Here is a 24,999-nt window from a genome sequence, read left to right on the forward strand (position 1 = left end):
ATGTATATGTATAGCTGATTCACTTTGTCATAAAGCAGAAACTAACACACCATTGTAAAACAATTATACTCCAATAAAGATGTTAAAAAAATAACTTCATTTCCTCTTCACTAACTAAGCATCTCCAAGACTCCTTGTGTTGCAAAAATCCTATGACTTTATTCTTTTCTGGGTAGAGAAGTTTTGTCTAGTTAATGGTATCTCTTTGGATGCTACTTCCAATTGGTTGGACAGACACCACTGTTATCTCTCTCTATCCCAAAGTGGATATGCACTGGGGTAGTCAATCACCTCTTCCTCTCTGCACAAGTATTTGACTCTCCTTATTTCCAGAGCTGATGAAAGCTACATGTAGACTCTATTAACATAGTCTGTAGGACTTTAGAAAAGGTTTGGGGACATGGGGCAGACTTAAGGGTAGAGATCAGCTTACTCTCAATGTCCACTGAAAACACTTTCAAGCAGAAAGGACACAGACTCCTCCACAAATAATACCACCCAGAGTCAGCCTACAAAGCAGAGCAGTTAGTGACATCTTTCTCTTAAAGCTTTTGAAATTGCAAGAGCATCTGTTTCCTAGAGTGGCAGGGTATGCAGTCAAGCCTTTTAAACTAAGTTTGTTGGGTTGGTCTTTCGCTTAAACCACACTTTTAGGAAGATTGCTTTTATTTTACTAATTTGACAAAGATTTACTGAGCACCCACCTTTTGCAAAGCACCATGTCAAAAATTCTGAGGGTGTGAGAGATTGTGTTTAAGTCAACCACAAAATTAACTCCCATCCCACTGCCCTTAAGATGCAACTTTAACACTCCTATTGGGAAGAGTGGTCTATAGTCCTTCTTCCTTGCAATTGGATGGGCTTGTGTGACTCTTGTGATCAGAGAATGGTGGAAGTGACACAAACTTCTGAGGCTAGGTCGTAACAGGAGAGACAGCTTCCACCCAGCTCAATGGAATTTTCTCTCAAAGCTTTCAACTGCCCTGTAAGCAGTTTTACTGCCCTGAGCTGCCATGCTAGGAGGAAGCCCAAACTAGCTCATCCGGACAGACGACAAGGAGAAGCCCCGAGACTGCATGAAGTGTGATAGATGCCAGCCAGCCCCCAGCTGCTCCAGTCCCTACTCCCACTGTCCCAGCTCCAGCTGCCATCTGTCTGTAGCTGCATGCTAGACCCTAAACCAGAGCTGCCACACCAAGCGCTCCCCAAATTCCTGACTCATAGAGACCATGTAGTGTAAAGAAATGAATGTCTTAAGCCATCTGAAATCCAGGTGGGAAGACCAACTACACATATAAGGAGAACAAGAGTGAATGAAGGGAGGAGGCAGACCAACAAGGCTAGCAATTAGCTAAATACGGCAACAGACTGACTCATTTTCAAACTGGTGTGGAGAAGCCACTTTCTAATCTCAGACCTGTCACATGCTGTTGCTGACAGTCCCAACAGGGCTTGAACAGCAAAGAGTTGTCAAGGAATTGGGCAATTTTTATGGGAATAAAAATAAGCATATTCATGAATTATGTTATTTGATCATAAAACCCCAATAGGTTGTCAACTGGTTCAACTTTGCAATTCTGCTAAATCATTTATTTAAAAAAACTAAAAGACATCTGGCTCAAATTAATCAATTAAACATATGCATGCTTACTCTTGGCAGAGAAGCAATATAGTAAACTGACAGAAAAAACATAGGACATAATCCATGACGTGAAGTGGTTTAAAACTTCATTGGGTATTTTAAACAATCACAGAATCACACGCGAACAGGCACAAATAGTTAGCAACAGTAAGGAAGAAATGTTAAGTGCACAGTGTTAGATACATTCTAAAAACAGAGTTTAATACATTTCTGTCTTAAAGTTGTCTTTGCTTCAGTCTACCCTTGCCCCAAACCCTTTTTACGGTTCTGACCTAGTCCTGATAGTGAAAATTCAAGCTCCACTAGGTTGGATCTCCCATTTTGTACGCCCTGGTCTTTGTCCTAAAGATGACAATGAAAAACATTTCCTGCACCACCTACTTTGCCTAGACTGTCTTCAAATATCTAGAGTAGGATTTCTCAAAATGTACTTCATAGAACATTGTTACTATAAGATTTCTTGCAAAAAAATTTTGAAATAAGTTCTTCATGTTATATCCTTTACAATGCACATTAATATATTAAAGGCTCTGAGAAGTCCTGTAGTTAAGAAATCTACATAATTTTGACTAATCATGGGTTTCCCAAACTTTTTTGAACACAGAAACTTCCCTTCCTTCCTTGCCCACCTCCTTCTTCCTTCCCTTTTTTTTGGTCATTGTTTCACATAATACTTATCATTTTCAGTACTGCTGCTTAGGGACAAAGAGTGATAAAGTGGAGTGAGTTTTACCCTCTTTTGTTTCTTAACTATATGGCCTTAGCTAACTTTTCTGAGCTGTTCATCTGCAAAAGAGGAATAGGTATAAGAAATTCTACCTTACAGAGTTATTGTGAGGTGATAGGTAAGTAACAGCTTTTGTTTCCCTTTCCTTAGAGAATTAACTTTCCCCTTAAAGGTGGGACCAGAATAGACCACCATTGATCCTTGTACCTAATATTGAACCAATCACAAACTCTGCTCTTTTGTAGGGATGCTGGACCCAAAAGAAAATACAACTTGGCCAAAATTTTTTCCTTGCTAGAGTCCTCTGGCTTAGACCCTGGCAATCCTGGAAAGCTTGGAAAGGCAGAAGCATGTGGTGATTAAGCCCTTAGCATCTTAGATCCAGACTGCCTGGGTTCAAATCCCATTTCCACCATTTATTAGATGCATGGCCTAGGGAAGTTACTTAACTCTGTGTCCCAGTTTCTCCATCTGTAGAATGGGAACAATAGTAGTAGCTACATCATAGGATTGTTATGAATGTTAAATAATTAATACTTTGAATAGGGTCTAGAATGACATGTTAATTATTACAGGCTTATAAATACAGAAGTAGGTATAAAATTGAACTGGCTCCATTTTAGATCTAAAATAGCCAAATAGTTGAGGCAAAATTTTGGTACTATACTGTGCTTTCTGTTTGGAACTATGTCAGTTTTCCACTTTGCTACCTTGACCCTGACTTCAGGAATGACACTGCCACTATGATCTTCTTGAGTCATCTATAACTTCTTTGTCATGCTCTTTCAGGCTCTCAAGCCTTGAGAGGTCCAAAAAAATTAGATAAATTTTTCTATATTACTCTGACAGACTCTGTTAACCCCCAGTAGGACAAGTTGACATCCTTCTAATGCATAATGATTGGGTTGAATGAGGAGATTTGGCTGAAGTGGTTGTCATCATGGATGTGCAGGCATAAGAAGTTGGTAGGGTGCAAAGTGGGCAACATGAAAATTTCACAAGGTTGAAATAAGGGCAAAGCTCAGCGTGTGGAGTGGGCTGGAAAATGCTCTTAGCACAGTGCTTATTAATATCTGCTAAAGAACCCGAACTTTGTTGCTGTAAACAAGACCAGATAATTACATGTTCATTCTAAGAGCAACTTTGAGATGAAAATTGAGGCATTTGTCAAAGGGAACAGGAAAGTGACTTGTACTAAACCGAAACACAGACCTTTAGTCTTAACATCTGACAGCTTTGGCCCGTGTCAGGAAAGATTTGTTACTTTAGGTAATGATTATAATTAGCATTCTCATCCATGAAGGCTCTTATCCTCTCATCTTCTAGAGGAGAATGCTGAAAGGAATGTGATATGTACAAATAATCTTTGGGAGGGACATACATTTTTCCACTCTTTTGGGATGTATTTACTGTTCCCTTTACCTCAATAATTTATCCAAGGTGAAAGGAACTTTCGGGTCATAGAGTCACAGGCAAATAAAGTGACCACCCTCCAGCACTGCAGCAGACATTTTCCCCCCACTGCTGACTCACAAGCAGGTGAACAAGCAAACAAACAGAGGAAGTGTCAAACCCAATTTGTTTATGGTTACAGCCTCCCTGTGGTGGCTGGTTGCCCCCTGTCTGCTCCTAAAGGTAAAATATTTTTTCAGGGAAGCAGTTCATCAGAATTACCAAAGTTTAAAGGAATTCTTTTAATCCAAAATTTGATTTTTCTCCGATCCTTTTTGAGTTGCATATACAAATACAGAGGCTGATGTGAAAACGGTGATGTAAATAAAAACACGAAAAAGCTGACTCATTTCCAAGTCAAATTTCGTTTTCATTCTTCAGGGTTAATATACTGTCCCTTTTCATCTTTCTTTTCATTCCTATCCTTTTAGATTAAGTGAAAGTTAGCACCAAATCAATGACATAACTGACTTTCATCCTGGTCAAATGGTCAGCAGGGGATTATCTCTGCTACTATCGTTGACATTATCACAGAAGCACACCTGAGTGGCTTGTGCTATGGTGCATGTCGTTAGAGACCATGCCCAAGCTCCTCTTCTGTCTGCTGTCTGCCAAGCACTAGATTTTGTGCTGCATGGGTGCTATGAAGGGGTCTAGGATGAGATTCCTAACTGTGATCAATTAAAGAAGATAAATAGCATTCTCAGTTTTAAATAGTGTATCCAGGCCCTGAAGTAGATGTGCCCCTAAAGTCATACATATTAATGGGCAAATGACCTATATGGACAATAATTACTATTAAAGTAGAAGGTGAAAGTAAGTCCTTCTGTCTGAATTTTCCAGATGATTTAGAAAGTCAAATTTGAGTGGGTTCAATAGGAAGGTAAGGGGCAGCTTTTATGGCAGGGAGAAGTGGGCAGTGGGCAAGCATGCGGTGTTTTGTCAAGAAAGTGAAACTGTTCCACTGGGCCAGAGGTTTAGTGAAAAGGTGGTCAGGGATAAGACAGGAAAGTGGGCTGCGATCGGATCGTGGAGGCCTTCACATTTCCAACAGAAGCATTTGGGTATCTAATTTCAGATACTGGGCAGCCACTGAAAGCTTATTAATACTGCAAAATGAGGGCAGGATGGTTTGCCATCAAACCTAGTGTAAGAATGAAACAAGGATTTTCAATTATTCAGTTTGATCACGGATGGGAATTTGATTGCTCCCGGGTATGGACGCTCAAGGCAAATTTGCAAGGCTCCTTCCAGCCTGGCAGGCACGGGGAAGGAGCAGCTGTGACAGAGGGTTGGGTGCACACAGACCGGGCTTCTAGTTACTTCTCAGCTACCTTCCTGCTGTTCGACTTTGGGCATTTCCTTAACTCCTCTGAGACTTGGTTTTCTCATCTGTAAACTCCTAGTGTTGTTAGAAATGCTATGAGTTTCTGGATCAGTTTGTACTCAATGAATGACAGCTGTTTTTACTTTTATTGTGATTATTACCATCAGCAGTCGTCTCATACACAAGCTTAAAAATTGTGGCTGGATCAATTCTGATTAACCATCAGTGGGTTTTTTGGCCCAAAAATGCTTATTAAAAATGACTTTGTTGGGCTTCCCTGGTGGCACAGTGGTTGAGAGTCCGCCTGCCGATGCAGGGGACATGGGTTCGTGCCCCGGTCCGGGAAGATCCCACATGCCGCGGAGCGGCTGGGCCCGTGAGCCATGGCCGCTGAGCCTGCGTGTCCGGAGCCTGTGCTCCGCAACGGGAGAGGCCACAACAGTGAGAGGCCTGCGTACCGCAAAAAAAAAAAAAAAAAAAAAAAAAAGTCGCACTGGAAAGTTTCCTGGTAATTCCATTCATCTTGAATGTTAATAATTAATCCATCAGGAAACTTCCTCAACTGTAACTGTGTCAAAACTGAACACCTCTTTGAGCATATGGCCCACAAAATAATGGCAGTGGGGTTGGAAATAAACTAGTTAAATTTGGTTAGAAAATGAATCTGATGTGTTTATCCAATCTGGCAAGATTTTAGGTATTGTTAAAGGATAGGAAGTGTGTAGTTAAGGAATTGAAATGGGCATTCCTTTCCTAATTCTACATAGTATTTGTTAATTGATAAACTGATGAAATCTCAGACTGAAAGTTCACTCACTATGTAATTAATAGGAGTGTTTATTATTGATGCACTAAAACGACTTATTCAGTTCCATGTATAGAAGGATAAAATAATCAGCAGGCTTGAGATCAATAAAAGGCGAGTTTTGAGCGTTATATTTACAACCTGAGAAACAAATAACTCTCCATCCCTGAACATTCTCCCACTCTGAATTAGAAACAACCTGTTTCAGGTTATTGAGTGCCTGTGTGGAAAAAATTCTAAGCTATGGAAACAATTTCTCCTTGTGGAATTTCCCTAGTGGCACCCAGGTGGGCCTCCTCCCCTATGTAAATACTTTGGGATGTCACAGAAGCAACCAGTACCAAAGCCTATGGAAGATTTGCTAGTTAGAAACGAACACCTTGTTTTGAATCCAGCCACCCTCTCCCAGACACAGCTGAGTCTGAAAATAGCAGCTGAAAGAGCCTCCTCTTCAATTTGGCCCCAACCCTGTCCAGACGGAGGACTCCTCTGTTTCCACTAGAATGAGCCAGGAACAAAAACTCCATCCATCTGAGAATGCTTGGAATAATTCCAGCGTTAGGGAAGACAAAAAGAAAAAAACTCATGGTTTCGCTGATAAGATCTAGGTTTAAGGATGGGAAATGGTATCCACCACCTCTACGTATCCCTCAAGCACCAAATACTTGCTAAGACACAAAGCACACCCACCCCAAGCCCTCAAATGGCACATGCGGTTAGAACATCTGCCACAAGGGAGAATTTCTCAGTTAAGCTAAAGGAAAACCACTGTGCCCCAATTCTCAGATGATGGCAATGAGGCTTTAAATGATAGAATTGATCACATTTGCATTAATATTTAGAAGATGAACTGCTAATTTTTGCCACAAATGGCATGGCATTTAGGAATCTGGTTGAGAATATAAAGTAACCAGCGGTAATTTATATCCATGTTATTAAGATAATATGTTCAATATGTGATATATTAGCTTACTTCTCCAGAACTGATCTCGATGGTGTGGAGGAGAGCCAAGCAAATAAGCAAGAAGCCATCCAAGTGATGCCTGAGCAACTGAAATATATGTCGCAAGCTGCATGCTCTCCTATGCTCTGAACTCATGGGAGAGGGTCTCAGGGCACCCCTCAGGATATATTTACTTCTGTTTTAGACAGAATTCTATTAGCAAACTGGAAGCAGATGATTGCAAAGAGAAAAAGGATGTTTTCAGGGTCACACAACTGAAAGCAAGGAGTGATAGAGAACCTGACAATGATAGAGGAAACCGATCCATCAAAATGGCTGGCAGGAAAAATAACTCAACACTTTCAGTGTGGGGACATTCTGTTTAGGGCAAAATAAAAACAGTTCAGCAAAACACAAGATTTTGTGTTCACATTAATAACCCTCTGATTCCAGGAAATACGATATCTTTGTGAGGTAGACAACGGATTGGACAAGTAGTTCCAACAGAAAAGGATAAATTATGTTAAATTCCATCATCTTGAAAATTCACTTTCATGCAATGCAAAATTCTCAGATTAGTCTGCACAGATACCAGAGAAGCAGTGGAGTATCATAGTTAAGAGTGGATACAGTTGCCAGACTGCCTGGGTTCACATCCTAGGCATACCACCTACTATCTGTGTGACTTTGGGCAACTCAACCTCCCTGAATCTGTTCCTTGACTGTAAAATGGGTAGTGGCAAGGATTTAACGAGTTCATGTGTGTAAAGCATGAGAAGAATGCCTGGCACATAGTAAGCGCTGGGTAAGCATTCTCTGGAAAGAAATTCACATTTACCAGGTACCTACTGTGTGCCAGGTACTGGGTGGGGGCAGACAGCTTTATAAGCTGTTACTACATGAAGTGGGACACCAGATTCTAGCCTTAAATATTCCTCAAGTCCAAAGTAATTGGCCATAAAGAATGATCAACTCTAGGAAAAGCCAACGTGGCCTATCACATCTAGCATTCATTTAACCTGATTCTGCTATAGTAACACACTTGGGTTTCTTAACCTTTTACATCCATTTAATTTAGCTGCTATTCTACCTCCGTGAAATGGTGTCTTAACTTCATTTTGCATGTATATTCATCATCTTTTCTGCAATGATTTCAGCTCAGTTACTATTTTAGACCTCATGGATCCAGTTATCTGGGAATATGAGGATAGGCATTACAACTATTTGCAAGGTAAAAAACAGTACTGAAAAAGTTCTGGGTCCCTCATAGGGTCAAGAAGAAATGTACAGCCATTTCTAGGCAAAAGCACAGGAAATCTGCCTTCTGAAATAGGTCTCACAAATTGAATGGGTATTAAGTGCTAGAAGCACAAAAGTGACATTTGAGTATCGAAAGCTATTTTCAGTATCTACAAAATGCCTGACCACTGTTCTTTGAAACTGTCCAGATAATGAAAACCAAGGAAAAGACTCAGAAAGTCACACATCGGAGGAGGCAAAGAAAGCATAATGACTAAATGTCAATATAGTGCCCTGGATTGGATCCTGGAACAGAGAAAGGTTATTTAAAAAAGGTGCAATTTGAATACGGGTTGGAGTTTCATTAGTAGTAATCTACAAATGTGAACCTCTTTGTTTTGATAACTGTTTTATCGTAATGTAAGATGTTGGCATTGGGGGAAAATGGGGGAAGGGTATACAGGAAAATTATTCTAAAATAAAGTTTATTTTAAAAATATTTTCAGATCTGAGAGGCTGAGCAGTGAGAATAGCTTGGGGTCTTATCAGAAGGTTAGATTTGAATCTTGCTTCCACCACCATCCAGTAAGATGGCTTGAGATAAGTTGGTGGAATGTTTTTGTTTGTTTTTGCGGTATGTGGGCCTCTCACTGTTGTGGACTCTCCTGCTGCAGAGCACAGGCTCCGGACATGCAGGCTCAACGGCCATGGCTCACAGGCCCAGCTGCTCCGCGGCATGCGGGATCCTCCCGGACCAGGGCACGAACCCGCATTCCCTGCATCAGCAGGTGGACCCCCAACCACCGCGCCACCAGGGAAGCCCTAGTGGAATGTTTTGAACCTTGGTATATACTCATAAAACAGTGATGAAAATAATTACCTTACACAGTATTATTGAAAAAGCAAAGGAAAACTCACAAACCCATAAAGGTACCATTAACTGCAAGTGTTTCAAACCTTCTTTGAATGGCAACTTCAATTCAACCTTAAAACTAGTTAGTGAATTGACACATGTATTTTTACTTTGAAAAATGATCAGTAAATGATCTGGGATGCCTTCAATAGAGAAAAATTAAGTCAGATATTGATCTCACTAGCGAGCTTATATTTTCACCATTTCCCCCCCTTCAAACATAGCATTGATTTGACAAGCTACTGTTCCTAGGAAATCTTTTGCACTGACTCTGGCATGAGTATCCCCGTGTGTGAATAGAGACTTAAAAACAAGAGCGAGCTCAATAAAAATTGGTGGATTTAGTGTGCTGTTTTGTGGCCATCTGATTCTAATTGACGGTGAGCCAAAATCGGGTAGAGGCAAAGCATCGCTGCGGAAGCTTTGAAGAAATCTTTGGAGAGAACAGGCAGTGGGGCGAGCCTTGATGGAATTACCCTTTCCTTCTCACAGAGCCAAGGCTAACAAGTGGTTAAGGGCACAGGTTTTTGATTAACTCCCCAGATTTGAAGTCAAGCTCTGACTCTTGCACTTTAGAGCCTGGGCAGGTGACTTAACCTCTGTGTGTCTTGTTCACAGAGAATTAATAAGGGCATGATCCTATTTGTTTTACAAGACTCCTCTGGAAGCAGTTTAAGGGATCAGTTAGAGCAAAGCAAGATGGGGGAAACCAGTGCAATTGTAAGGAAGGATGATGAGGACCTGGGCTGTAACGGAGGGCCAGGAGAGCTGGGATGAGGAGTCTGCCATGGGGAACAAGAAGGGGGTAGACTGTAGGGGAGGTAGATGTCAGGAGGTACAGGGATCAGGGGGAGGAAGGAATCTAGGTGGACTCTTAGGTTTCTAGAGAGGGGGATTTGGTCCATTAACTAAGACAGGGAATCTTGGAAGAGTAGGGAAAAGTAATGCTTACGGCTTGAGAAATTCATGAGAAAAGATCTTTCTGGCACAAGAGCTTATATTTTATATGAGTTAACAGGAGCTTGGAGACAAAGTAGAAGATAGAACTAGCATTCTTAAGCTCTACCATTCACTAGCTGAGCGACTAAAGGGGCAAGTAACTTAACCTCTGCCTCCATTTTCTCATTTATAACATGACAATAATCATCAAAATAGCTGAGCTGCTGTATAAGAACTAAGGATACTGCATACAAAGAACTAGCTCCGCCCAACTAATTGTAAATCCTCAATCCATGGCGGCTATTTAACTAATGACACATAGCTGTGGCAACTTGCAGCTAAAATAAGTAACTTTCCCAAAGATATGTAGCCAGAGAAGCCCAAGGTGGTATTTGAACCCAGAACTGCCTCTTCCCATTTAGTACACAGATTCAGAGAGAGAGAGCTGTACCCACACGGACCTCAGTGGGCTGCAGCTTCACAAGCTGCACAAGAACAGTGAAGACCCTCCACCCCGCAACGCCTTCCACTCCGAAATTCCAGTGGCAGTGATGGCCTTTGCCCGAGGGTCTCAGGAAGGTCGAATTCACAGTGGAGAGTCATAGAAGTGCATGAGAGTTGAGGAAGTCTACACAGGAAGCTTAGGCCTTCATCATGAGAGGTAAAGTTTAAGACAGGCAAGAGGAAAACACATTTATAGGCTGAGCAGAAAGTAGGAATAACAGAGAGAAAAGATAAGTGAAGGCCCCAGTCTGAAGGAAGCAGGCTGGGATGCGACAGGAGGAGAGGAGAGCCACCTCTTCCATGGAGGGCTGGAAGGAGGTGAGGACAGGAGCACAGGCCCTTGTATGCTGGAGCAGCGCTTAGGAGATAAATGTCTAAAAATTCTCTAATTTCTCAGTAAAGCTGGAGGCTCGTTTTACCTGACGCAGAGCAAGGCAGATGCTGAGACGCCGAGGTCTGTGGCAGACAGCTTATTCACAAGGCAGCCAAGCGAGGAAAACGGAGAAAGTCTCAGAGCAACCTCGCCAGAGGTGCGGGGCTTGGGGTATTTATGGGATGAGGAATGACGCCACAGGGCGCTCCAAGGCGTGGGGGGCGTGGGGAAGGTGATTGGAAACAGGTGCAGTAATCGTGGTTCTGCGCAGGTGCAACTAAGCTCCAGGCCTCTGCATCATGTAGGCGCTTAGCACCATCCGAGGGTGGAGTTTCAGCCCTCTGACGTCAAAATGTCACTGAGCAGACACTCGTGCATGTGCAGTTGGGGGATAGATGGTCCTATCCAGTCTTAACCAGCTCATCTCCAGCTAGACACAGCTGACTCCACGTTCTTGGAAAACAGCTGGGGCAAACATCTTGTTGGCTACTTGCTGCTTGGAGGACATGCAAGTCTCTTGTAGCAACAATTAAAAGGACTTGATTAGTGAAGGCAGGTGAAATGAACTTGACTGATGATTACCCACGGTTTCAAAAGGGTCCAAATTGAGTGCATCACTTAAAGGTCTGAAATAACCATTGGGAGGCAGGGAAAGGAAGTTTAACCAGAACTTGTACAAGGATATAAAAGCTTGTATAAGGATATAAAAGCTTGAGATTCAGGGACTTGCCCGGTGACGCAGTGGTTAAGAATCTGCCTGCCAATGCAGGGGACACTGGTTCGAGCCCTGGTCCGGGAAGATCCCACATGCTGCAAAGCAATTAAGCCCGTGTGCCACAACTACTGAGCCTGTGCTCTAGAGCCCGCGAGCCACAACTACTGAAGCCCGTGCTCCTAGAGCCTGTGCTCTGCAACAAGAGAAGCCACGGCAATGAGGAGCCTGTGCACCACAAAGAAGAGTAGCCCCCACTCGCCGCAACTAGAGAAGGCCTGCGCAGCAACAGAGCCAGTGCAGCCAAAAAAAAAAAAAAAAAAGGACTATAGAGCCCCAAATTAAACCCATACACTTTAAAAAAAAACAAAAAAACAGCTGAGATTCAAAGACCAAGTTTGTACAGGCCTCAGCCAGCACTGCTGCATGACTTCCTCCAGGGTTGTTGAGCACCTGTCTGAGAAATCAGCAGAGAAGGCCAAGTCCTCACTGTGGTTTGTGGTATTTCTAAAAAATATATATGATCTAAAAAACTTAATGATCCATAAACTAAAATCCACCCATTTTGTGGGTGATTCACTCTGTAGACAGTTTGGAGCAGTTCCCTGATGCAAGGGCAACATTTGCACCATTCTGTACATAAGTGAAATCTAGAAGAGTCTCTATTATGTGTCTTTGGCTTCTAATAATCATTCTCCTTCTTCCAAATTAAAATGCAGCGGAATTTATAATTATATCCCTGTCCAAAACGTGTATTCCTTTATTAAGAGAATTGAGTTATCTCAGAAGAGAATATTGATTACATTGAGATTTGAGTAATAAAAAATTCTTGCCAGAACGTATCTAAAGTGAGCTCCAGAACTAGGTCACTGTCACTCACGAGAAAGCCCTGAGAAACCAAGAAAAAGAAAAATGTGAGTTCAGCTCAAGGGTCGAGAAGCCAGGGCCGAGGAGGCATCCTTCAGTGGGAGAGATTAGCGATTGACAGCTGCCTCTAGAGAAAGTGGAGAACATGCAGGGCTCACAATATTGGGTAGGTTAAGGGGAAAAAATGTATGAAAAAATTGTGAAAGGAAGTCTGTGCAACTGAATGAGGTGTTCAAACAGATGACTGATGCGAAAAAAATTAGGAGGTTGGGGGGCAGAGTGTGTGCTTGTCGCTTCCATTCCTTTTCTCTCTGTGCCTCTAAGTTGTTCCCTGCGTGGACCCTGCCACTACTTAACCAGCTTGTTAAGCCTCTTTCTTTGATTCCCCAGTCATGCCAGTTTCTCTCATTTCCACTGCATTTTAGCCGGAATACACAAAATCTCCACGTCTACTCATTACTCCACACAGCTCTGTAAAGGCAAGAAGCATCTTGGAAGTGTTTGCATTTAAATGGGCTGTAGGCAGGCAGGGTTCCCCCGCTTCTGATCCCAGAGGACTGAGGGAAGAGGAGGCGGCGGGCTTATCTTTTCCCTTTTTTTTTAATTTAGCAAACCTGCTTGGCTACCAGCAAGGAGCTGACAGCCTGCATACTGTCATCGTTTAATCTTAAGACTAAAATTCAATTTTCCTTTCTCAGGATCAGAATGGGGAACAGGGGGGAATAAAACACCCCAAAGACACAAGGTGACCTGTCTCAGTGGGGTGACCCAGCACATGCGCCACTAATGATGCCCGTCTGTCAGCTGGGCCCCAGGAGCCAGAGACTGAGGGGGAGACCAGCCCTAACAGATGGTGGCGGGTTTGCTGATTATAGAGCTCAGTTGGACCAAGGCTCTATTTCATTCCCTGCATCAAGGTCCCTTCTGAACAGCGGCTGTTTACTTAAAACATACTCATTCCTGTTTCTGTCCATCAGATCCCTAGGATAAAAATGAACATGGGCAGCTGTTGGATTTCTGCTGCTAACTATTCAGTTCTGCTTTGTGTTAAGGAAATAATCCATTTTACCCCATAATTATTCATTATAGGTGAGAAATCAAATCGGAAGTGGACGCTAGGGAAAGAAATTCAAATAGGCATCACTTTTGGTTAATGCTATTTCTCTGCAGGGGAAATTCAGACTTTTGTTATTACTTGGCTAAAAAAAGAAACGGCAGCCAAATTTAGCAAGCTGGTGTTTTTGAGCACAAAAGAATGTCAACTGAGGAGCTCGGTTCTTGCTCTGCCTTCTGCTTAAGAAATCTCAGCTTTCCTTATAGGAGTCACGAAAAAGTAGCTTCAGGATGTTACGCTCCCAAAGTTACTGACAGTCACACCCAATCACATACAAACATTAAGACTAGAGGAGGGGGCTTCCCTGGTGGCGCAGTGGTTGAGAGTCCGCCTGCTGATGCAGGGGACACGGGCTCGTGCCCCGGTCCGGGAGGATCCCACGTGCCGCGGGGCGGCTGGGCCCGTGAGCCGTGGCCGCTGAGCCTGCGCGTCCCGAGCCTGTGCTCTGCAACGGAAGAGGCCACAACAGTGAGAGGCCCGCGTATCGCAAAAAAAAAAAAAAAAGACTAGAGGAGGCAAATGCCCAGTGGTCCCTGGACAGAAGGGTCAGAAGGAAGAGAAGCAGCACTTTAAAAAGATCCCAACCCTCTGCCACTGGAAACCTCGAGAAGGGAGACTGTTTCTCCAGGCGGCAGCTGTGAATTACAACGTGCCCAAGAACTTCCTCGGACCCCTGCAGACCAGGTCTCATGCTGTTTGGAAAAGTGACAGGGGTTCTATTTTCACACCCAGCCGTTGCATCATGACTTGGTAGGCAAGAAGTCGTGGAGGTTTCTTGAGCTCCCCAGCACGGACTTATTTAAAACTCCTGTGGCCAGGGCTGCATGTGGAGGCTGATGGAGGAGGGCGGTGTGGCAGGTGTTCTCGGCAGACACATATTCTGGAACAAGTCCTGTGAGGTATGGTCTGAGACATAGCCTCATTATCCAAGGCGAGGCTGTGTAATCCTGTTGGCCAGCTGTCTTGGAAGCCTCATATGGCTGCCCCTGTTTGACACAGCCTTAGAAAAACAGCCCCTCCATTTTTAATGATTGCAGGAGGAGAGGCACGAGTAAGGAAGCAGCTGCCCTCCATCTTCCTTTCCTAATTATCGTCTAGGGTAAGGTCTGGTAGATTACAAATGCTCAGTAAAATAGCGAGGTTTAGAGAAGAGAACACTGGAGAGGGAATCTGAAATTTGTATTTTGTTCTTGGTTCTGACACTAACTGGGAAACTTTGGAAGAGTTACCTCTGTGGACTTCAGTTTCTGCAATGACAAAATAAGAGGATTGCAATTGACAATTACTACTGGGTCCTGGGGTCAGTTCACCTTTTCTGAGTCCTTGATTGATCAATAACAGCAGATTAGGAGTTAATAATCCATCCCCAAGCACTATGGATTCAGTTAAGAATTAATGGGTCAGGAATCTGTAATTCTGATGATCTGCCCAGATTGGTGAACGATAAACTAGCTGTCCATTAGGATGAGATGGTCCCATATCTCCTGGGAATACAGTGTACATTCTTTCCCAGTGCAACTGCAGATGGAAAGCAGTGGAAATTCCTCTTTTCTCTCAGCATCAATAGTATAACAAGGACCTAGCTAGCACTGTCCAATAGAACATTCTGTAAGGATGGAAATGTTCATTATCTGCGCTGTCAGTACAGTAATTACTTTCCGAAAGTGTTCACTGATCACTTAAGTTGCAGCTAATGTGACTAAGAAACTGAATTTATAACTTCATTTCAATTAATTTAAATTTAAATAACCACATGTGACTAGTAGCTACCATAATGTATAGTACAAATTCTACCATATTCTACTGCAATAAACTAACAAATGGTGTGCTGAGTTTGAATGAAAAAAAGACCTTTATTCTACTCCCATTTCTACATTTCTGGGTAGAATGGGGCAAGGGACAAGGTCTGTGACTCAGTTTCCTCTTCTCTCAAACTGCAGTGGTAATATGTACTTCACAGTACTGTTCAGTAGATTTAGTTACATTAGGTATGCGAAACACCTTTGAGAACCACAAAATGCTATATAAATGCAAGGTATTATAAGGGGCAATTCACTGTTGAAAGATGATCTTGTTTCAGTACAAAACAAAATCATGTCTGAGAACATGTAGCTAAACATGAGGAAAGGTTGGTAAGACCAGACATGAGAGGTTGAAAATAAGGAGGAGAAACTAAAAAGGCAATGCCAAAGAAGGCAGAGTAGAAGGGAGGGGATGGGGATTGGGGGGATGGGAAAGTCAGGACGTGTGGTGTTAGAGCAGCGGTGAAGAGGGGGTGGTGGACCTTATTTCGGGGAAACTTTTCAGGGTTGAGAGTTATTCATGATGACAGGAGCATGGACAGATGTCAGTTCTGAGCAGCAGTAGACAGGAAGATCATTCAGTTGAATCTGGACACTTTTCACCCCACTTATATGACTGACTTAGAGAAAGGTGTCTGGGGGGATTTGAGCAGTGGGCAGATAGGCCAGGAGAACTTACGCTGTAGAATATGTTCAACAGTAATGTGGATGGCTCAGGATAAAAAGGAGTCGACCACATTGGATTGTTTGGGGTGAGACTATAAACTTCTTTATATTTCAAGTGAATCTGGAATAAAAGCATACACTCTAGTAGAGACCAGGGAAGAATTGTTTGATAAAGAGGAGCTGCAGTCCTGTCAGAATCAGACAGTGTAGCACATGGCTACGAAGACAGTTTGGTTGGAAAAGCGTGATCTTGGGTTGGGCTTGGTATCACGGCCCAGCCCCTCAGGGCAGAAGGAATGAAGAAGGATGTGAGTGGGACAATATGAGTTAAAAAACATGCTGGGATCCCCTAGCACCTTCAAAAAATGGCAGTTTGACATCCATCTCTTTGACTTTTTTCTGTCCTTTTACCTCAGTCCCTAAAAAGGATTAGTTCTGGAAATGCCTGGGTTCAAATCCAATCACTATCATGTAATAGCTGTGATCTGGGGCTAGAAACAAACTCTCAAAGCCACACCTTCCTCATTACGAGACCATAACAGTACCTGCCTCGGAGGAGTATGTGAGATAATTTATATACAAACTAGCTCAGTCTCTGGGCACTCAGAAAACACTCAAATTTGTAATTCTTATTAAATATCATATTATGATATCTCAGACTTCCAAGCAGATCATTGAAAAAGAAATAGACTTTCACTGAATGAAATCAGACATGACAACTAGACACACTGCTTTCTACAGATCGATACTTTTCATTTTATTTTGGGAAGTATAGTCGATTAAAGTTAACTACTGGTTTCATTCATTCATTCAATCAATTCATTTTTTCCCTCAACTTTTAAATGAGGGATCTGTTTTTCTTTAACAGCTTTATTGAGGTATAATTTATATATTGTAAAAGTTACCCGTTTTAATGGGTAATTCATTCATTTGAACTAATATTACTATATGCTGCCAAGCCCACGCCCTGTCCTAGGCACTGGGGAATACTATGGTGAATAATATGAACGAGGTCTCTGCTTCTAAAGAGCTTCCAGTCTAGCAGGAAAGAGAGAGAATAGACAAAGTATATAACCTAAGGGCTAGGAAGGAATAGAGTAGGGTAAGACAATAGTGACAGGCTGCCCCATTTTAGATAGGGTGTCCAGGAACATTCTCTCTAAGAAGGTAATATTTGAATAAAGTAAAGTAGTGAACTATACAAATATCTGGGGGAAGAGTATTCTAGGCAGGAAGTAGCAAGTGCAAAGGCCCTGGGGCAGAAGCATGCTTATGCTCCCTCTGTTTGAGGAAAATCTAGGCCATCAGCGTCACTGAAGCAGGATGAATGGGCAGGGGAAACAAGAGAGAAAATACTCAAGATGGAGAGAAGCCAGGAGCCATGTCATACAAAGTCTTGGTTTCCGAAGTAAGGCTTATGAATTTTGTTCTAGGTGAGATGGGAAGCCATTGAAAGCATTTGAGCAGGGAAATGACACAATCAGGTTTACATTTTAAAAGAGGCTTTCAAATAGTTGTTTGAAGAACACACTCCAAGAGGTAAAGAACAGGGAGACCAGTGAGGAGCTCAGTGGCCCAGGAGAGAGACAGCAGAGGCTCGGACCAGCATGGAATTGGTGAGAAGGGACGATATCACAAGTATATTTTGATGACAAGATTTCCTGATAACTGCATATGGGCTTTGAAATGAAGAGAAGGATCTGGATGACTCTGAGGATATTGACCTGAGTTACCCATGACCCCACTCTTGGTGGAGGCTTTGCTAAGATGGGGGATGCCAGAGGAGCTGGCTTGATGGGGGTGGGGAGGGTGTGAAGCAAGAGCTCTGTTTTTGACATTTTTATTTTTGATGTTTTTTAAAAGTTCAAGTGGAAATTACAAGAGTAGTTCATTGTATGTACTATGTTGGAAAATAAAGGCTTTGTAGTGGAGGATTTAAAGGACAGCCAAAAAAGTTCCTAAAGCCTGGATCATCAGAGCTAAGAGCTGCACCTCAAGTGTGTCCTATGGGATTCTGTGTAACAAAAGAGCTGCAAAACCTCCAATATATTTGCTGGAAAATGAACTAGACAATAAATAAGGCAGAAAATATATGTGGTAAAAATCAGTTTGTCCTACCTAAATGTAAGACCGGATACTATAAAACTCCTGGAGGAAAACATAGGCAGAACTCTCTTTGACATAAATCGCAGCAATATTTTTTTGGATGTCTCTTAAAGTAAAGGAAATAAAAGCAAAAATAAACAAATGGGACCTAATTAGACTTAAAAGCTTTTGCACAGCCAAGGAAACCATCGACAAAACAAAAAGACAACCTACTGAATGGGAGAAGATATTTGCAAATGATATGACCGATAAGGAGTATATAAACAGCTCATACAACTCAACATCAATAAAACAAACAACCCTATTAAAAAATGGGAAGAAAGACTGAATAGACATTTTTCCAAAGAGGAAATGCAGATGGCCAACAGGCACATGAAAATATGCTCAACATCGCTAATCATCAGGGAAATTCAAATCAAAACCACAAGATACCACCTCACATCTGTCAGAATGGCTATCATCAAAAAGGACACAAATAACAAATGCTGGCGAGTATATGGAGAAGAGGGAACCCTCCTACACTGTTGGTGACAATGTAAATTGGTGCAGCCACTGTGGAAAACAGTTCTAGAGGTTTCTCCAAAAACTAAAAACAGAGCTACCATATGATCCAGCAATTCCACTCCTGGATATACACCTAAAAGAAATAAAAATGCTACCTGCAAATGATAGATGCACTCCAATGTTCATAGAAGCATTATTTATAATTTCCAAGATATGGAAGCAACCTAGTATCCATCAACAGACTAATGGATAAAAAAGATGTGGTGTATACACACACACACACACACACACACACACACACACACACACACACACATGTGTATATATATACAATGGAATACTACTCAGCCATAAAGAACAAATTTTGCCATTTGCAGCAACATGGATGGACTTGGAGGGCATTATGCTAAGTGAAATAAGTCAGATGGAGAAAAACAAATACAGTAGATATCACTTATATGTGGAATCTAAATAATACAACAAACTAGTGAATATAACAACAAAGAAGCAGATATAGAGAATAAATTAGTAGTTATCGGTGGAGAGCAGCGGGGAGGGGCAGTGCAGAGGTGGGGAGTGGGAGGTACAAACTGCTGGGTGTAAGATAGGCTCAAGGATGTATTGTACAACACAAGGAATATAGCCAATATTTTGTAATAACTATAAATGGAAAGTAACCTTTAAAAATTGTATAAAAAATTTTAATTGGTCTGTCCTATCTATTTAATGTGAGGATTTGGGAGGGGTGTGTTAGAAAGAGTTCTGATGACCTAATAAGTTGATAAGGAAATAAACCAAGCATCAGATATCTTGCAGGCCAGAACAGAGAGAGATCTGTTTGAAAACAAATACCCTCTCGCTGTTTTATTGCAAGAAAACAAACTAGACGGTTCCCAGCAGGCAGACTACAGGATTATTTTTCATCTAACACCAAGAAATGCTTCTTGAATTTTTTTAAAGCCTTCTTGTTACAAAATCCAAAGTTGGTTCATAAAACTGGGTGTCTTTTGATAAGGATTAAGTGTATTTCTGTATTTGTTCATTTCTCAATTCAGTAGTTAAGTCTTCAAGACAGGTCTGTATTTCAGAGTAGAACTTAAGTGGGTTTCAACTGCTGGGAGTTTATTTATCTGGAATGTCAGAACTACAATTTTTATTACTCCTATCCTTTCAGAAATCAGCGCCATGAATCTTAACCAGGAGATCTCACAAATGCCTCCACTGGGTGGATGAATTTAATCGTGAGGTCTATACAATATGTAAATATTCAGTAAGACATCATAAGTGCTTAAGTACATTTATCACTATATGAAGCAGTCTGCAGTACACAAACAAGTAAGGGAACTCTATAGGACGCATTTAGAATGCATACAGAATTTCTCTGATGCATCTCCTGGGGGGTGGTGGGGGAGTTTCAAGCTTCTTTCCTTTAGTAGTTGTGTAGCTGGGGAACCCTAACTCTGTAAAGTAGCCTAAATATGTCATTCCAATCAATCAACAAATATGTTCTGACTATATGCATTGGAAAAAATTAATTGACACTTCTTTTGAGAACAGAAGAATTTGTATAGGGACTTCCCTGGTGGCGCAGTGGTTAAGAATCGCCTGCCAATGCTGGGGACACGGGTTCGAGCCCCGGTCCAGGAAGATCCCACATGCCGCAGAGCAACTAAGTCCGTGAGCCACAACTACTGAGCCTGCGCTCTAGAGCCCGTGCTCCGCAACAAGAGAAGCCACCGCAATGAGAAACCTGTGCACCGCAACGAGGAGGAGCCCCCACTTGACACAACTAAAGAAAGCCCGCACACAGCAACCAAGACCCAACGCAACCAAAAATAAAATAAATTTAAAAAAAAAAAGAATTTGTATAACGACTCTGTATACTTCTTGATCCGTCTAAACAGTATACTTCTATATACCTGTGTGATGCCATCTTTAAATGGAAATCAGCATTCTATCTAAACCTTAGACTAACATATGTCCTAATACAATAAAAAAGTAGATTGTGAATAATTATGCTAAAGCACTCTATGGCTTTTACAAGAATATGATTAAATAATTAGCCTTTCTTTTTTCCTTCTTACCCTTCATTTATATTTCCAAAATATTTAACCAGAAAGTAATGGAAAATTATTGGATTTTAGCCTCCATAGCTCATTTCATTCACTAGCCCTCAATATTTTAATCTTTTATTTATAGAGATTCTTCTGAGAAGATCCACTTCACATTACTTAGGAAATGTAATAACACACAATATGACATATTTATATAAAATCTGAAGCACAAAGTAATTTCCTGCCATGCAGCCTTGAAAACCCTGATCAGACCCTTCCCCAAAGGAAAGAAAACATTGTAGTCAATTATATATATATGTGTACATATATATTAAATATATGAAAGTATTTGTATAATATGTAACAATATATATCTATTAAAATATTTTCCCTTGCTTTATATATATAAATATGTAGATATATATATGTATACATATATATATGGTATATACATATATAGACATAATAAATCAGGAGTTTTGTGTGGAATAATTTCTTTTGTTTTTCTACCCCAAATTATTTATTTATTGACTAAGTCAATATTGATCAAATACCTTCTAGGTACCAAGCCCAGTGTTAGTCACAGGTTTGCAGCAAAGAGCCAGTCTTAATGTATCAAAGAGTTTACAGTCTATTGCGGAGACACATTTAACAAGTAAACAAAGTAAAATAATTCTACACCATTCCAACTACTAGGAAGAAAATGAGTAGAGTGCTATGATAGAATAACCAAGGACCTACTTAGAAATTTCCTTTTTTTTTTTTTTATACAGCAGGTTCTTATTAGTCATCAATTTTATACACATCAGTGTATACATGTCAATCCCAACACCCAATTCATCACACACACACACACACACACCCGCCGCTTTCCCCCCTTGGTGTCCATACATTTGTTCTCTACATCTGTGTCTCAATTTCTGCGCTGCAAACCAGTTCATCTGTACCATTTTTCCAGGTTCCACATATATGCGTTAATGTACGATATTGTTTTTCTCTTTCTGACTTACTTCACTCTGTATGACAGTCTCTAGATCCATCCACGACTCAACAAAAGACGAATTTCGTTCTTTTTTATGGAGGAGTAATATTCCATTCTATATATACGTACCACATCTTCTTTATCCATTCATCTGTCAACGGGCATTTAGGTTGCTCCCAGGACCTGACTATTGTAAATAGTGCTGCAATGAACACTGGGGTGCATGTGTCTTTTTAAATTATGGTTTTTGGGGCTTTCCTGGTGGCGAGTGGTGGAGAGTCTGCCTGCCAATGCAGGGGACACGGGTTCGTGCCCCAGTCAGGGAAGATCCCACATGCCGCGGGGCGGCTAGGCCCGTGAGCCATGGCTGCTGAGCCTGTGCATCTGAAGCCTGTGCTGCTCTGCAACAGGAGAGGCCACAACAGTGAGAGGCCCGCGTACTGCAAAAAAAAAAAAATTATGGTTTTCTTTGGGTATATGCCCAGTAGTGGAATTGCTGGATCATACGGTAATTCTATTTTTAGTTTTTTAAGGAATCTCCATACTGTTCTCCATAGTGGCTGTATCAATTTACATTCCCACCAACAGTGAAACAGGGTACCCTTTTCTCCACACCCTCTCCAGCATTTGTTGTTTGTAGATTTTCTGATGAAGCCCATTCTAACTGGTGTGAGGTGATAACCTCATTGTAGTTTTGATTTGCATTTCTCTAATAATCAGTGATGTTGAACAGCTTTTCATGTGCTTCTTCGCCATCTGTATGTCTTCTTTGGAGAAATGTCTATTTAGGTCTTCTGCCCATTTTTGGATTGGATTGTTTGTTTTTTTAATATTGAGCTGCATGAGCTGCTTATATATTTTGCAGATTAATCCTTTGTCTGTTGATTTGTTTGCAATTATTTTCTCCCATTCTGAGGGTTGTCTTTTCCTCTGGTTTATGGTTTCCTTTGCTATGCTAAAGCTTTGAAGTTTCATTAGGTCCCATTTGTTTATTTTTGTTTTTATTTCCATTACTCTAGGAGGTGAATCAAAAAAGATCTTGCTGTGATTTATGTCAAAGAGTGTTCTTCCTATGTTTTCCTCTGAGAGTTTTATAGTGTCCGGTCTTACATTTAGGTCTCTAATCCATTTTGAGTTTAATTTTGTGTATGGTGTTAGGGAGTGTTCTAATTTCGTTCTTTTACATGTAGCTGTCCAGTTTTCCCAGCACCACTTATTGAAGAGGCTGTCTTTTCTCCATTGTATATCCTTGCCTCCTTTGTCATACATTAGTTGCCCATAGGTGCGTGGGCTTATCCCTGGGCTTTCTATCTTGTTCCGTTGATCTATGTTTCTGTTTCTGTGCCAGTACTATATTGTCTTGATTACTGTAGCTTTATAGTATAGTCTGAAGTCAGGGAGTCTGATTCCTCCAGCTCCGTTTTTTTCCCTCAAGACTGCTTTGGCTATTCGGGGTCCTTTGTGTCTCCATACAAATTTTAAGATTTTTTGTTCTAGTTCCATAAAAAATGCCATTGGTAACTTTTTTTTGCTTCATGGTATGCAGGCCTCTCACTGTTGTGGCCCCTCCTGTTGCAGAGCACAGTCTCCGGACCCGCAGGCCCAGCGGCCATGCCTCACGGGCCTAACCGCTCCGCGGCATGTGGGATCCTCCTGGACCGGGGCACGAACCTATGTCCCCTGCATCGGCAGGCGGACGGACTCTCAGCCATTGCGCCACCAGGGAAGCCCCGCCATTGGTAATTTGATAGGGAATAGCATTGAATTTGTAGATTGCTTTGGGTAGTATAGTCATTTTCCCAATATTGATTCTTCCAGTCCAAGAACATGGTATATCTCTCCATCTGTTGGTATCATCTTTAATTTCTTTCATCAGTGTCTTAATAGTTTTCTGCATACAGGTCTTTTGTCTCCCTAGGTAGGTTTATTCCTAGGTATTTTATTCTTTTTGTTGCAGTGGTAAATGGGAGTGTTTCCTTAATTTATCTTTCAGATTTTTCATCATTAGTGTATAGGAATGCAAGAGATACCTGTGCATTAATTTTGTGTCCTGCAACTTTACCAACTTCATTGATTAGCTCTAGTAGTTTTCTGGTGGCATCTTTAGGATTCTCTATGTATAGTATCATGTCATCTGCAAACAGTGACAGTTTTACTTCTTCTTTTCCAATTTGTATTCCTTTTATTTCTTTTTCTTCTCTGATTGCCATGGCTAGCACTTCCAAAACTATGTTGAATAACTGTGGTGAGAGTGGACATCCTTGTCTTGTTCCTGATCTTAGAGGAAATGCTTTCAGTTTTTCACCATTGAGAATGATGTTTGCTGTGGGTTTGTCATATATGGTCTTTATTATGTTGAGGTAGTTTCCCTCTATGCATGCTTTCTGGAGAGGTTTTATCATAAATGGGTGTTGAATTTTGTCAAAAGCTTTTATTGTATCTTTTGAGATGATCATATGTTTTTTCTCCTTCAATTTGTTAATATGGTTTATCACATTGATTGATTTGCATATATTGAAGAATCCTTGCACTCCTGGGATAAACCCCACTTGATCATGGTGTATGATCCTTCTAATGTGTGGTTGGATTCTGTTTGCTAGTATTTTGTTGAGGATTTTTGCATCTATATTCATCAATGATATTGGTCTGTAATTTTCTTTTTTTGTAGTATCTTTGTCTGTTTTTGGTATCAGGGTGATGGTGGCCTCATAGAATGTGTTTGGGTGTGTTCCATTCTCTGCAATTTTTTGGAAGTGTTTGAGAAGGATAGGTGTTAGCTCTTCTCTAACTGTTTGATAGAATTCACCTATGAAGCCATCTGGTCTTGGACTTTTGTGTGTTGGAAGATTTTTAATCACAGTTTCAATTTCATTACTTGTGATTGGTCTGTTCATATTTTCTATTTCTTTCTGGTTCAGTCTTGGAAGGTTATACTTTCTAAGAATTTGTCCATTTCTTCCAGGTTGTCCATTTTATTGGCATACAGTTGCTTGTAGTAGTCTCTTAGGATGCTTTGTATTTCTGCTGTGTCAGTGGTAACTTCTTTTTCGTTTCTAATTTTATTGATTTGAGTTCTCTCCCTCTCTTTCTTGATGAGTCTGGCTAATGGTTTATCAATTTTGTGTATTTCTCAAAGAACCAGCTTTTAGTTTTATTGATCTTTGCTATTGTGTTCTTTGTTTCTATTTCATTTATTTCTGCTCTGATCTTTATGATTTCTTTCCTTCTGCTAACTTTGGGTTTTGCTTGTTCTTCTTTCTCTAGTTCCTTTAACTGTAAGGTTAGATTGTTTATATGAGTTTTTTTTTGTTTCCTTAGATAGGCTTGT

General features: G+C 41.2%; 1 pseudogene; it reads left to right on the forward strand.

Moving 5' to 3' along the window:
- The first annotated feature begins 10,758 nt into the window (after window positions 1–10,758).
- LOC113621265 (NADH dehydrogenase [ubiquinone] 1 beta subcomplex subunit 3 pseudogene) overlaps window positions 10,759–24,999 on the forward strand; it is a 116,191-nt pseudogene continuing 101,950 nt past the window's right edge.

The sequence above is a fragment of the Aethalodelphis obliquidens genome, unplaced genomic scaffold (assembly GCF_003676395.1).
Source record: "Aethalodelphis obliquidens isolate GAN/ISIS:26980383/991018 unplaced genomic scaffold, ASM367639v1 scaffold8, whole genome shotgun sequence".
In the NCBI taxonomy this organism is placed as follows: Eukaryota; Metazoa; Chordata; class Mammalia; order Artiodactyla; family Delphinidae; genus Aethalodelphis; species Aethalodelphis obliquidens.